Genomic DNA, 12,822 nt, shown 5'->3' on the forward strand with positions numbered 1-12,822 from the left:
CTCCTGTAGCCTTTTTTCTTGAAGAAACTCTTCCTTTGTGTGCAGTCTTTCATCATGCTTCACCTGCAGCGCTCTGTTTTTCTCCTTCATGTCTTGGAGTTGGCACTGCATGTCTCTCTGGTTACTGTCCAGTTTTTCTTTCTCTTCAGGGATTTCTTTATTCTTTTGCAGAGCTTCATCAAGCATTACTTGCAAGCCTTCGTTGTGTTTCTCGATGTTCTGAAGCTTGCAATCCAGATGTTTCTGTTTCATGTCTTGCTGTTCTCTCTCCTGAAGGAAATCTTTATTTCTTTGCAGTGCTTTATCAAGCTTTATTTTCAGCGCTGTGTATTTTTCCTCCATGTCTTCAAGCTTGCAGTCCATTTGTTTCTGTTTAATTTCTTGTTGCTTTTGTTCTTGAAGCAACTCCTTATTTTTGTTCAGTGTTTTATCAAGCTTTACCTGAAGCGCTTTGCATTTTTCCTCCATGCCTTGGAGTTTGCACTGTTTCATGTCCTGTTGTTCTTTTTCTTGGAGGAGTTCTTTAATTTTTTTCAGAGATTCATTAAGCTTGATTTGCAAGCCTTTGTTGTGTTTCTCCATGTCCTGAAGCTTGAAATCCATTTCCTTCTGTTTTATCTCCTGTAGCCTTTTTTCTTGAAGAAACTCTTCCTTTGTGTGTGGTCTTTCATCAAGCTTTGCCTGCAGCGCTCTGTTTTTCTCCTGCATGTCTTGGAGTTGGCACTGCATGTCTCTCTGGTTTATTTTCAGGTGTTCGTTCTCTTCAAGGATTTCTTTATTGTTTTTTCTCTGAGACATGTTTGAATCTGTAAACTGTCACTCTCAAAAGTATTGAAATTTTTAAAAAGATTTCTCTGGCGAACGTATGAATGCTGCGAACATAAATGCTGCGAATAACGGACTAAAAGTGGTTGTGTCTCACCTCTGTTTGAGGGTTTTTTAAGATCAAAGGACAAAGTGGTCATAAGATTCTAAACGTGTCATAGTTGCCATGGCGGCAGTGTAGTTTACTTTTTGCATTTGAAAATAAACATTGGGCTGATTTTAACACCATTACAAGAAGTGTTGTTAATCATTCTTTTTAAATAATAATCAGGTTTCCACAAATTGTTTTTTAATTTAGTAGAACTCAAAATGTTTGTCAGTGGGTCAACAATTCATAAAGCACCTTCAGGAACATCAAGTTATTCTTAGTACTGCATACTTGCAATGAATAAGTTCTCCTAACAGTCATCTTAAGTAAACTTTACTCAATTTTTTGGAGGTTTTTTGCATAGTTTTTTGAGTTCTGGGAACTAATTAGATTTTACAGTGCAGTAGTTTGAACATTTATAATAACATTTCTGCAAACTGGAACAAACCTGTCTCCTTTTCTAGAACTGTTGCTAACACTTATGAGATGAACATGAATCTTCCATCGTGAAGATAGAGAGTGACAAATGTTACTTTTCTTGTTTTGTTTATATCTAAAGTTTAAAAACAAAAGAAGAAACTGTTGAAATTACCTGGACTGCCTCAGCCCAGGTGATGTAACATTAGCAAACAGAGGGTTTGATGTTGCAGAATCTTTGGAGCTGTACCATGCTGAACTGAAGAGCCCAGCTTTCACCAAAGGAAGAACTAACTGGCCCCTAGATTGCCCATTTAAATCTCTTAATGCCACCTGCCCTCTCCTACATTCACTGTGGGCTCACCTTGTAGAAAAGAGTTAAGTGTGGAAGAAATGGCAAAAATGTGGAACTGAAAAGCTGAGAGAGAAAAAGAAATGATAAATAAATCAGTGTGTCAAATTAACTGACATGTTAGCTGGTGGAGTCCCTGCTGCATTATATATATATCATCTCTTTTTTATAATAAATAATCAAAAACTTATCCTCCCTGTATGAACATTCTTGGAGTCCTTAAAGTAATGTGATGTGATTATAATGGTCCAGCTGGTGTGCAGCCATCATATTAGAGTTCTCTTTCTTCTTCTGGTTTAATAAACTTGTTCTGTTATGGTGTCACATTGACAGTGGTTGCAACAACTGCACCTAAAAAGTACCCTGAAAAACTGGTGCACAGCCTACAGAGTCTAATAAGTGTCACCACTGTAACCACTGCACAAATGCAATACACTTACTTTACCCTTACTTTACTTAACAGCAACAATAATAATAACAATAATATTTTAAATAATAATATAATATAACGAGTACTACTACTAATGATGCCAATAACAACAAATTTATAATAATAATTATGTAAAAAATACCAGTAATAATAACAATAATAATAATAAAACTGCTATTTATTTATTTCTGCAGTGTTAAACTCACCTTATCTGCGCCACCAGGAAGCTTTCTTTGCTTTGTTCCTCTGAGTCTCAGCTGGAGGTGAGACTGGTGCAGCAGAGGTGGCTGGAGTCCCAGGGACCACATGTTGATCCATGAGACCCTTTCGTGCACTCACACTGGAAACACAACGATAACAGAGAAGATCAGTCTGCTGTAATGCACTCAAACTGCACTCAGTGCCTCAAGAAAGTCATCTGAACCGACTGCATGAAGCTGTGGACTCCACAGAGGGAAGAAATCTATTTACACAAAATTTACACAGTAAAAACTGATTCAGCTCAAATATTCAGACAAATATTTACTTTCAAACCAGAAAACTGTGCATGCATGTTTATGTGTGTATATATAAATGTACAACTGTAACCGGTGTGATCCTGCGTTGTGTCTGATAACAAAGGTAAAAGAAAGAAAGGCCTCCAAGTAAATAATTTGCCCACTCCAGCTCCTCTCCCACAGGGGAATTGTAGAAAAGGGCAGAGGCAAAAGGGGTACACTGTATTTATAGGGTTGCACCAAAGAAGAAGAAGAAAAGAATGAGGAGGGGCTCTAACTGATAATGAACATAACTACAGGCTTGGAGGTCCTAAACGTCAGGTATAAAAGGAACAGTTTGGGGGTTTAGGACACATTTTGTGTAATTATAACAATGTGATTTATGACCCTGTTACACAACATCAACATAATTTTCATCACAGAGCAAAGATCTTACTTTTTTAGAGGGGCCTTCTCCTCTCCAACACCCACAGTAACCTCCTTTATTATAGGATTCAAATAAATCAAAGAGCATTTGATTAAATAAGAACTGTGCTGCACAAAAACAGCAACTTTTAAAAAATATATCAAAAAACATGACATATCAGGCTGTCCCTTTCTCCTTCTTAGAGTCCAGAAAAACATGTTTGCACTGGTTGCTGTTTGAGAAAATAATCTGTATAACTTGTAAAGTTTTTACAAGACACTTCTCCTTCTCTTTGCAATCTCCAACTCCGGTTTGCAAAAGTCTGAATGTGTGTGAACTTACAGTCCTCTAAATGTGACACCTACAGAACGTGTTTGAGTTAGCAGGTAAGGCTAAAACAGCTAAATTAAACATAAACATGGTTACCATAGTTATAATAATAAACTTTATAATGTGTTGCTAACATTTTGGTTGTTGTGATGATTCAAATTTGTTCAGTAAACCTCATCAAAATGAACGTGTGTCGACAGAAGCATATATCTGGATCTCACATCTTCTTATTAAATGTAGCTATTGTCAAATAAACTGAAATCTGGGACTTACCCACACTAATATTTCATATATTACTTCAAATCACCAATTTAATTAATGGGTTTGTTTAAAACACAATGCACATGTGAAAATAACAGTAGCCAGCTGCTGCCACAAGATGGCAGCAAACTAAAGGTTCACAGAGAGATTTCTTTACTTTGGGACATTTAATCAATGTGTATTATTACACTTGATTAAACAAACATAAAACTGGAAGAGTGGAGGACAGAAAGAAGATGTTTCAGACACCCCCCCCCCCCCCCCCCAATATCTATACCAGCTGAATAGGATCTGAAAGTCACATCTTTAAGAAACAGACAAAAGTCCAGCAAAGTCCCCACACAGGACCTGAGAGATGCATCTGAACCTTCAGTTCACTCCAAGATCACACATGTGCAGGAGAACTGAGTGCTGCTGTCAGATTTAAAAGTGCTTTAAACATGATGATACTGTCTTTGTTAAACAGCCGAACAGGTTTATAAAGTATCATTACCTAAAAATAGTGAAATAAATATCTCTAAATCTACTAAATGTAGCATTTTAAATTTGGACAGTTTACAGCAGCTGATTAAACAATCGAGACAGATGTGTAGTAAAACATTTATTTAGTGTTTCAAGTCAAAAACAAACAGAGCAGAGATACAGAGAAAGTCTTTTGGTGAAAAAAGGAGATACTGAACGCTGAGTTTCAGTTGGGCGAATGAGGCTGCGTTGAGTGTTCAGACTGAGCAGAAATGCTCTGTGCGTGTCCATTTACATCCTTTAGATCCAATCTTGACTCTTTTACCCACTGATATAATAAATCAGTACTTTTTGTTTGTATGTAATATAATCTAAAGCACCCACAGTAACATTTTCCACCACAGGACTGCACTCTAAGGTCAGCATGGCGATGCAGTGGTTAGTTCTGTTGCCTCACAGCAAGAAGGTCGTGCATGTGAATCTGTTGTTTGCATGTTGGGTTCTCTGAGGATGCTCCGGCTCCCTCTCACTGTCCAACAACTTGCTTTTTTAGGTTAATTGTTGATTCTTTTGGGAACTACAATAATCTATTGGGAATGTGATTATGAGTGGTGAACTGTCAAGTGTGTACCCTGAGTTTTACCTCGTGACAGCTGGGATACTCTTCAACCCCCTCTCCAGCAACCCTTAAGTGCTTAAGAGGAAGGAAGAAGGAAAGGAAGGAAGGATAACTACACTTTATGATCTCAGCTGTGATTATTAAAGGTTTGTGCTTTCTACACATTCCCTGTAATGGAAAGAGTAGAGGGGTGTGGTGCTTCTTCACGGCCAGAAGGAGGCACTGTGGAACCATCAAACAAAAGACCCCAGTGCTGATAAGTCAACATGCTGTCCATTACCACCAGGTATGAGGACACAAGGTAGGTGTGAAACTCATCTGATCCATCCTCAGTCGCCCCAAATGAGAGTAAATGTGTTACTTTCCTTCAAGTCCTGTCGTATTATTTTGTATGCACAAAAGTTTTAGAACAGAAATATCTTTCCCACCACCACAGCGATGACAGGGTTGGGAAGTGGATCCATCTGTGTCGTTCTGCTTCTAAACAAAGACACAAAGACAGTGTAAGTCAGGGAATTCCTTTAACATAAACTTTCATTTTGAATAAAGCATAAAGTTAGAACTGGACCAGGGGACCCTGAATCCTCCCTTAGTTGTGCTGCAATAAGATTCTTTTCATGTCACTTTTCTGACTATGTGTTTATACGCCACTCTGCATCTTATTATTAGTTATTATTATTCTCTTGCTCTCTGGCACAGCAGCCCCTTACCTGAGCCTGGTTCTGCTGGAGGTTTCTTCTTTTTAAAAGGGAGTTCTTCATGGCCACTGTGGGGTATGTGTTATTGTAGGGTCTTTAGCTTACAGTCTAAAGCACCCCTAGGCAACTGTTGCTGTGATTTGTAATTTTATTTATATAAATAAAATAGAATTGAGCTGAAAATTGTAATGAAAAGCAAAAAAATTTCAAACAATAAAAACTAAACTAAAATACATAAACTCACAATAGAAAGTAAGTGAAACTAGACAAAATTAAAAACAAATGAAAAAATGGAAAAAATGAAAAAGCAAAACTAGAGTAACTCTGCAGTTACCCCACCCACTGTCGTAGAAGCTGACTAGTGTGAGTGGGTATCAAGGGGCAATGGAGGAGGCTGACTGTAGATGAGCAGCCTGAAGTTTAGAGTGTCGTGGAGACTTAGCAAAACAAAAACACCGTCCCACTTTTAACCCCTGACTTTGACACACGTCGTCTCTTTTTATGCAACAACGTCTGGTGATTAATATACGAAACAAGACTGCCTTTCATGTGTTTCTGTTAAACTGTTTGAATTCTGTTTGAATTACGTTGTCGCTTGCAATTAGGCTGGAAGTCCCATATCACTCTCATGTTAAAATCCTTACACTGGCGTCTGGTTGGGTACAGATATCAGTTTAAAATTCTCACTTTTATGTTCATATTTTTACAAGATGAGACCACCACCTATATCGCGGAGCTTTTTCAACCTTCATACTCTCTAAACCGGATCCTCAGAGCCAGTGATAGTGGTCTTCTGACTATTCCACGGACCCGTTTGAAAACAAAGGGGGATCGCGCTTTTCAAACCCTAGCTCCAACACTGGAACAGTTTACCTCCCCCACTACACACCATCGACTCTGTGGCTTCATTTAAAAAACAGCTTGAAGCACATCTGTTTAGACAGGCATTTGGGTAATGTTCGTGTGTAATATGTTGTTTTGTTTGATACGCTTTTATATTCCCTTGAGAAGCACTTTTTAATAGCTTCATGTCTTAAAAAGCGCTATATAAAAAAAAAAGGATTAACTTACTTACTCTGGCTTCCAGTAAGTGCCAAGGCAAACTTTCATCCCAATCAGCCTTCAGTTCGGTGCAACAAGCAGCAATGATTTAAATGCTGATGGGAGCGTTCTAATGAATCCTTACTTTGACGATGACACACCAATGATTTATGTTTAAAATGAAGTTGTTGGAGAGCCTGTGCAAATAATCTAGAGCCTTGATCCTTCTGAATTACTTTGGGAATCCCGAACACAGAAATGAATTGGCTAAAAGCTTAAACTATTCCCTTAGTAGAGCTTTGGGATCAGGATCACATCCAGGTTGTTGTGCTGGTAACTACATAGCAGGGGCTGTTCAGACTTCCTGGGCTGAGAGACAGATTTAGGTGAGTATACTATGTTGACATTTAAACCTGATATTAGTCCCTGTTGCACTGGCATGTGAGATTGTAAAAATGAGAACGTGCCTGTTTTCTTTGACTTGTTGGTCTTTGTGGATGATCCTCAGTTTGAGTTTCTTAGGCTCAAATCCCATTTAGTGTTTAAGATTTTGAATCAAAGGCCAGCTGCAAAAATACTCCTGTTCACAACTTTCAGTCACCAGCTGACGCTGAGCCTCTTTAGTAAACCCAACAGCTTTTTAATGTCAAAAGAAGGCTTTTAGCTGCTGCAGACATGAGTAGATCTGACCCTAGAGGTTCTTTCTGTCATATGCCAACCTTTGTAATGATATTTTTCACAGGCGTTTATCGATTTATCAATGACCTTTTCTCATCAACATCAGGGAAGAAGTCTAGGAATAGGAGATAGGAGGTACTTTATGAACACCCACAGTCTCCCAAACTACTCTTCACCAGACTGTTGTTGTCTAAATCTGAATTGGAAATGATTATTCAAGCTTTTATTTCAGCTTGCTTAGATTATTGTAACAGCCGTTTTCTTTGAGCCAAAAGAATCTTAACTGTCTCCAGTCAGTCCAAAATGCTGCTGCAAGGCTCTTAACAAAGGCATGAAAAAGAGAGCACATTACATAGGTTTTCTTCTCATTACACTGGCTTCCAGTACATTTTAGAATTCATTTCAAACTCTTAGTGCTGACTTTTAAAGCTCTGAGTCGTGATGCTCCTGCCTACATCTCTGATCTGTTAGAACCCCACCCTCCCTCTCACAGCCTGAGATCATCTAATCAAAGGCTGTTGGTGGTCCCACAAACACCTTTTAGGATCAAAGGAGTCAGATCTTTTAGAGCGGTGGCCCCCAGGTTGTGGAATACTTTGACTCCATCTTTAGGTTTTTTAAAAAGCAGCTGAAGACTCATTTATTTAGACTAGCTTCTAAATGGATTTGTGCTGTATGATGATGATGTATGTTTTATGTACATCTGTGTGATATTATTGTGAACCACTTTCACCTCTCCTGTCCCGTCTTTCTTATCTTTCTCCATTTCCATGTGATGTTAGCTCCCTGTCTTCTCTCCCTGTGAAAAACAGCAGCTGAACCTTTAGCTAGCAAAAACAAAAACACCGTCCCACTTTTAACCCCTGAGTTTTAAACATGTCGTCTCTTTTTATGCGACATCCTCTGGTGATTAATATAAGGAACAAGATTGCCTTTCATGTGTTTCTGTTTAGGCTCAAATCTATTTAATGGTTGGAGGTTTTCTCAGTGTTCATCAGTCACTCACCTGTGTGTATGTGGCACTGTGGCTTAGTTGGTTAAAGTGCCTGTCTAGTAAGTATTAAACTAGAAAACAGGAGATCCTGGGTTCAACTCCCAGCAGTGCCTAAAAGATAGTAGTTTTGTCTGTTCTCAGTCATCCAGGGCCTGTTAGTCTAAGGAGCTTTGAAAGATGAGTGTCCGGATCCCTTTAAGGGACACATCCCACTGGTGTATAAATACCTGGGACTCTCCACCATTTCATTTTAGCAAGGGTCTCAAACTCACAGCTTACCTCACTCCTACTTGGGGCCCGTATATTGACCTGAAGAAATATAATGCAGTTTCGCCATTGAAGTTACTTTTGTTGTTATGGAGGATTTGTTTGTTGTTGAGTGCAATGTTAAAATAAGTTCTTTAAAAAGCACAAAATGATTTAATATGAAGGCAATATGAGCAGAGAGCACAAACTTGTTGAGGGATTGGCTGTTAGTTCAGTGCGAGTTATTTGTAAAGAAAACTATTTTCATTAGCAGTCAAAACTAACGTGTAAACTTAGAGACCATTTTGACGTTTGACCAGAGTGCTCTCTCAGCTGCAGCGTAATATTAAAATCCACTTCAAAAGACGCTCATCACATGTTTATAGTTTATTTAAAAACTTCAATGACACTGGCCAGAAAGAGAGTACCAAGTTGTTTGTTTGGTAGTTCAGTGAAAGGCTTCAGTTAATTAAGAATGTGAAAATAATTAATTCAGCTTTGCAGTTTTGTCTTGTTATTCAATATTTGAAAATGAAAAACGAACACAACAATAGGTTTTTGGAAATATTTGTGGATGTTTTCTACTTGGCCAAGGCCAATGAGGTCATTCATATCAGATCTCTTAGCTGCCCCTAAATGAGTTACTATGGGAACATGTGTGATTTGCAGCTGTAGAGAACATCTCACTGATTGCTGGATCAAATAGAGGCTAAACAACATTTCAGTCCTGTAGACAACATATGGGCTCGTCCAGGATTTGAACCCGGGACCTCTCGCACCCTAAGCGAGAATCATACCCTTAGACCAACGAGCCACACGAAAAATGCACCAAGTCTTTTTCCGAAAGTTACATATCAGAGCAAATGAAGCGGCATGTATGAAAGATTTTCTTGAAAGCTACCAGTCAAAAGTTTGGAAACACATTGTCAGGGTTTTTCTATATTGTAGATACAAACTGAAGACGTCAAATAAATGAAGCAAGAAATATGGAATCATGTACCATCAAAAAGAATGATAAATAAGTAAATATGTTTTATATTTTAGATTCCTGGAAGTAGCCATGCTTTGCTTATTTCACAGTGCCACAAACCCTCAGCCTTCTCTCAATGAGCATCATGATATATGAAATGGTTTTCACTTCACAGATGTGCCTTTTTAGAGTTCATTTGTAGGATTTCTCTTTAGCACATTTTCACATGAACGTCATACATCACCCAGAAAAACATCAATCACAAACCTATACTCTGCGTTTTTTCAACTCGCTGCAGATGTTTGACCGGCCCATGCCACCGAGCAGCAGCCATGCGATAACGATATAACTGACGATATAATTGACAATAGACAAAATACTTTACAACTCCACAACTTTATTAGTGCAAAAAACCTCATCAATGTATTTTCACTTAAACAAGCAGCTGTTTTTTTATGTGCATTAAAGTTATATAAAAATGTAACAGTGCAAATTCCTTGCTGACAGTTTAACCAAAAGGCATTTCCAGTGGAAATTGGCCGACATATCCTCAGCATAACCATGTATAATATCCACAAAATTTAAAAAGAGGTTATAAACACACAATACGGTAATATTATGTTGAAGCACAGTACGTATCACTCCGCGAGGCTCCTGCCTAATGCTCCGACAATCCACCAAGCAGTGCGGGTTCGTAGCTTAGCAAAGTCGTACTAAAACATTTGACAGATTTTCGAGTGCCGTGTACGACATAAAATCGTTTCGAGGTCAGTAAACACAACCAGAATTTATACAAAAGGCACACGGGATTATAACGGGCACTGTCGATTTTCAGAAAAATCAAAGGATTGATTTTAAGTGTGCCGTATTTTCCAAACAACATGGTAATAACGACGGCCCGCTAGCATGCTCTACCAAAAATAGTGCTTTGTTGTGTATCTGACGGACGAAAGCTAAACCAGTTCAACACCACTGAAGTTGCAGCATTTTTACAAACCAATTCTGGTTCATCTGTTTCATTTAACGATCCACGTTTGCTCTTCTCATTCTGCGTCGCCGCCATGTGCATATGTAAACCTAGGCACTGCGCATGCGCGTTTTACTCATATTCTATCACGATATTTCATTTTCCTATTGTTGCCCAAAATTACACCGGTATTACCGTGAACGGTATGATATAGCCCAGCCCTAAGTGAGATACTCACAGAAACGTATTTTTACTACTTGCACTTTGTGTCTATTGTGATTAAACTGAGCTGCATTTGACAAAAAAGTAATTTTTTATAGTAAAACCAAGCACAAAACACAAATACCATTTAAGCATTTCATGAAGACAGCATTAATTGGTTTAATGACTCACATTTTTTTCTGACAGCTCCAGCCGGTGGCTTGGAAGCAGTTCATTCTTAACACTGGTAAATCTGTTTAATAAAAGTAGAAGAGAAAAAACAGTATTACAAAAAGCACATTGTTCTTTATTTGGAGGCCAATACAAAATGTCTTTTTTGAAGTTAGCATGCAACTGAGTTTTATTTTTAACAGTTTCTTACCCACTATGGAGGGAGTCCTGCACTCCGTAAGCTCCCTGTGGAGAGAACCCAGCCACAGGTACACTGTCCTTAAGCTGAGAGCGAAGTCCTCTGGAATTCTGTAGTCCACATCAAAGACATACATAAACCATTTACATTTGATAACACTTAGCTAATGCAGGGCTCGCAAAATCGCTAGCCCGACATCCCGGGGCTAGCGATTTTTCCAGTCGGGCTACCAAAATCTAACTCAGCCCTGCCCGTCGGGCTATCATAGGAAGGAAAATATATGTCTATGCTTTTGCATTCTTTCGCCAATGTAGCTGAGTAATTATGTCATTGGCATCGATGAGCCACTTTCAATGTGTGACATATTGAAATCGCGTTTGAATTTGCGCTTGCTTTTTGCTTTCACTTTCATTTTGCAATCGCACGAACGGTGTGTAGAGAGCAGCAGCACTGATTGGTGAGTGACGATTAATTGCGCACCAATTCCACTGACATCGTCTTATCACTCATTAGCTTACTATTCAAACGCGACAAGTGACATCTCTCGCAGCAAGCTTAAACATGTGAGAGGTTGAGTGCGCAAAGAATCGCTGACCGTTATGTAAGTACGTGTGTAAAAGCAGCAGGATTTACGCTGGTATTTTAGTTCTGCTCAGCTAAATAAGACAGGTCAGGGTGAAGAAAGGGCAGCCAAAGAAAAGCTTACCACAAAACGGAAAAGTTATGACAAATCAGACTATGAGGCAAAAAGAAAGCGCAGCTTTTTTGGTTTCATGAAAGAATTTCTGTGGCTGGAATATGACGAGCTAAATAACAATGTTCTGCCAGGTGTGTTGTGAGTTTCATTTGATTTCTGAGTCGACAGGCGCCTTTGTTACTGGGACCAGTAATTTTAAGAAAGACCCCGTCAGAACCCATGAGAAATGCAAGAAATGCATTATTGCCCAGTCTGTTCTTTCCCAGAACAAACAGCAATTGCAAAAAAACATACTAAAAATAAACCAAGCACAACAAGAACTCCTGAAAAATCTGTTTAGAACAGCGTGCTATGTTGCAAAGAGTGAACTACCACTGGCAAAATTTAGCAGTCTTTGCAAACTTCAAAAAGCAAATGGCCTCAATCTTGATTCCACTTACCTCTTATCCGTGACTTCAGTGGAAATTTCAAATTCAGGATCTGACACAGACTGATTCATGTTCTACACAGTTCTTACAAGTCCATAGAAATTTCTGTTCAATTTGAACCAAGTATTTGAGTTGATGGTTGTAATTTTTATACAGTTGTTGTGATTTGCATTTTAACAATTGTTTTGATTAATTTTTGTTTCCGTTACAATATTATACTTTAATGTATAATATTGTAAAGGAAACAAAACATAAAAAAATTGCTCTCTTTTTTATTCGGGCTACTTAAATTTATTTTGGGCTACCAAAAACTGAAGAATGCCTGCCAGAAGGGCTACCAGAGATTTTGAAATTTTGCGAGCCTTGTAATGGCTATCTAATGTAGCTAATAGCAACAAATACTGGAAGTTGTATTTATCTAAGGGACCTTGTGGCTAACCTAAGCGCTAGCTGGCATTAGCTCGAGTGACTAATCAAATTCACAGCTACTCAGTTTGGGCACGGTTAAAGACAAACAACTTCACCACCGAGACTTCAAATGATCACATAGATTATTAAAGCAGAGAGAGTACGCAACAACAAGGTTTAAGATATTTAAAAATATGGTATAGGGATTAAAAACGCTATCATACCATTCTCACTTTGTTTGTTCCCCTTTCCTTTCGATACACTGCTGTATCCGGTAGCGTCTCGTTTTGATGACGACACATCCACTGATAGCGTTATGTACAGAATCCCGTCTTTCCAGTTAAATAGACAATGGTGTGCTGTACAGTATGTAAAGTATACGAAATCAATTTGTTATCACGTAATTGAAGATATAAACATGAACTCTATGCCAACTT

General features: G+C 38.5%; 1 protein-coding gene and 2 non-coding genes across 3 annotated transcripts in view; 1 reads left to right on the top strand and 2 right to left on the bottom strand.

Moving 5' to 3' along the window:
- LOC146511078 (proteasome maturation protein-like) overlaps positions 1 to 12,822 on the bottom strand; it is a 29,293-nt gene that overhangs the window by 11,996 nt on the left and 4,475 nt on the right. The window lies entirely within an intron of this gene.
- On the top strand, positions 8,123 to 8,211 carry trnat-agu (transfer RNA threonine (anticodon AGU)). Its single transcript is given in 2 exon segments — positions 8,123 to 8,160; positions 8,176 to 8,211. It is a non-coding gene; the product is annotated as a tRNA-Thr (tRNA).
- On the bottom strand, positions 9,087 to 9,158 carry trnap-agg (transfer RNA proline (anticodon AGG)). The gene has a single exon. It is a non-coding gene; the product is annotated as a tRNA-Pro (tRNA).

Source organism: Neolamprologus multifasciatus, chromosome 9, assembly GCF_963576455.1.
Source record: "Neolamprologus multifasciatus chromosome 9, fNeoMul1.2, whole genome shotgun sequence".
In the NCBI taxonomy this organism is placed as follows: Eukaryota; Metazoa; Chordata; class Actinopteri; order Cichliformes; family Cichlidae; genus Neolamprologus; species Neolamprologus multifasciatus.